The sequence below is a fragment of the Arachis ipaensis genome, chromosome B04 (genome assembly GCF_000816755.2).
Source record: "Arachis ipaensis cultivar K30076 chromosome B04, Araip1.1, whole genome shotgun sequence".
Classification (NCBI taxonomy): Eukaryota; Viridiplantae; Streptophyta; class Magnoliopsida; order Fabales; family Fabaceae; genus Arachis; species Arachis ipaensis.
This window is the reverse complement of record NC_029788.2, coordinates 110,244,567-110,247,373: the sequence shown is the minus strand read 5'-3', so window position 1 is coordinate 110,247,373 and position 2,807 is coordinate 110,244,567. Positions and strand designations below refer to the sequence as shown.

The following is a 2,807-nucleotide window of genomic DNA, read 5'->3' as shown; positions in this document are numbered from 1 at the left end:
TAGAACCAACCATTTTCTTAAACCACCTTCTGAAAGTACACGGTAGAGCTAACAGCATATTAGAAATAATTTAGATAGTATTTACTACATTGTGTTGATTAAAACCTAATAAGAAAAATTATTCTTCACAACTATTGCTAGTAAAGAAGATACCACTTTAAAGAAAATTGAATAATACAGGTTATGACATCAATCATAGCAAAAGGTAGACTTAAAAAAAGTACCAGAAAATGAGAGTGAAAATGTGATACCGGGGTGGAAATGATTGAACAAATCATCATTCTCTTCTTCCAGCTTCTGCCATACTAAATACAGGGTAGAGAAATCAAACAAATTACATCAATAATTTAGGTAACAAATAACCATTCTGTTCAAATAAAAATTGAATAACTCATACAATCAACTATTTATATTACTAAAAGGATGAAAACCATAAATTACATGATAGAGAATTTCAAGATGGATACCTAGAGTTGTAAATCCAGGATCTATCCTTGTTCTGGTAAAATATGTTTTCACAACTTCACCTTTGTTCATATATAATTGGAGGCACCTTTCTATCAAATTCTACATCTGTAAACAAATTTTGTTTTAAGATTTTATATATATTTTTTTAAATTAGCTTCCTGACAAGCTAGTAGGATTTGCTTACAAGCTCAATGTCTTGGCGTGAAACTTTCTTGCCATCAGTAACAAAAATCATAATTAGACTCCGATCATCCACAGATGCAACCTACCAACGAAAGCCACATTAGACTCAAGCTTTAGAGCTGAGAGAAAAAAAGAACTTAATCTAATTACACAAGGAAAAAAAAAAGCAACGAAAAATTCACCTGGACAAGCTATGGCAAAAACAACTGTTCCAACGTACACGAGGCTAAGCTTCTCATGTAACGGCGCGCTGCCACAGCACGTGAGGTAGCAATCCCTAAGAGGAGGGAGGATTGCAGGCGAGTCCTCGACGTACCTCTCCATGACTTCGTCGGCGTTTTTGACTGCGGTGAGATTCATGCGCTGCGATTGAAAACGCGGAAATTAAGTGTTAATGTAGTTGAAAAGTTGAAAGAATTGGAAAGTAGCAACGACGATGAATGGTAACAACGACGATGAATGATAGCAGCGACAAGCTTACTCTCCCTCTGATCTCAAACACTACGGCAAGCTTGACGGTGACAATGGCGAAGAGATGTAACAAGTAGATCTAGAATTTCATTAGATCTCACTCTTCTTCCTTTTTTAATTTTTTGGACAAGTTTTGTTTGGACTGAAATTGGTTTGGGTTTGATTTGAGTAGATTAGGGACTCATTATTTGTTTGGACAAATGGGCTCAGAAATTTAAACTAGTATTAATCAATGGAGTTTTATATTTTGCCATAAATAAAATATGTTATGGAGGTTTTCTAAAACCTCCACACACAAAATCCCATAAACAAGTAAAAATCTTGTAGTCGATGTCAAAATAAGATCTTATTGAAAAAATTTCAAAAAAATATTTTAAAGAAGAACCTATTAATCAACTTTTATAAAAATATTACAAAAAATTAAATTATCTTTAAAAAAAAATAAAAATACCCTTAAAAATTATTAATCAAAATAAATAAAAAAGAATTAATATAAAATAAAATTATAGAAAAATATTAGTAAAATTAAGATAAAAAAATAAAAAATAAAAAATTACAAATATTTTATTTAAAGTACAAAATAAAGAGAAAAAAAAGGGATATAACAAATAATAAGATAATAAATTGAATTAATTGAGTTCATTTATTTCATCCTGCTATATATATTATTTATTGGACAATTTACATAAATAAATTGTTTGCCCCTCAAATTTATGCAATTACATTGTTTTAAATATGAAGACGCAGATCACCAAAAAAAATATGAAAACGCAAATACATTGTTTCATATATCTATAGAAACCGCTACTCTTACCGAAACACATAATCCGCTATAGCCAACAGCGGATTACATGCGAATGGAGAACACAGAAACCGCTAGAAGCTGTCGCGGTTTCTGTTTGTCTTGGCCATAAACCGCTACTGGGAGTAGCGGTTTATGTGTATTGAGACACGTACGTAAATCGCTGGAGGCAGCAGGGATTTATGTTGAGTATGAAAAATATTTTTTTATTCTAAATTAAGTTACAAAAAGATTGAGAGAAAGAAACGGAATATATATTTTTTGCAATCATATGATTTATATGGATAAAAAATGAAGTAATTTTTAAAGAAAAAATGTATATTTTAGTAAATTTTTTACTAAAAATAAATCATTTTATCGTTCATGAGTTTTAGAAGGGATGAAGATAAAAAAAATAGTCTTAGTTTATATATTTTAGTACTCTGTGAGTACTCATTCTTTGATTTGCTATTTAGTCTCATTTTAATAATAAATACGAATAAAAAATTATTACATGTATATTTATATTTTTTATTTTATTCATCAAAATTATGATGCTATCACTATTATTTATCCAATCAATCAACTATAAAATACAAATAGTTTTTATTTTTTGGCATAAGATAACAAAGTTGCATAAATAAAAAAAAATTCATTTAGCTAGAGCCTTGAATGCAAATCAGCAGCAAAGAACACAACCCATGTTCCAAACTCTCTGAATCTCATTTGTATGGTTGATATAAATAAAAGAGAATGAAGTAATTTTTACAGAGAAAAATATATGTTTTAGTGAACTTTTGGCTAAAAATAAATTATTTTATTATTTATAAATTTTAAAAGAGATGAGAATAAAAAAAATTAGTCTTGCTTTATATAATTCAATACTTTGAAGACTGTATTTTTT

The 2,807-nt window shown here is 29.0% G+C and overlaps 1 long non-coding RNA gene across 1 annotated transcript; it reads right to left on the bottom strand.

The window, feature by feature from the left end:
- Positions 653–1,307, bottom strand: LOC110270750. Its single transcript, XR_002360389.1, has 3 exons — positions 1,133–1,307; positions 834–1,014; positions 653–733 (listed from the first exon to the last, which is right to left on the bottom strand). It is a non-coding gene; the product is annotated as an uncharacterized LOC110270750 (long non-coding RNA).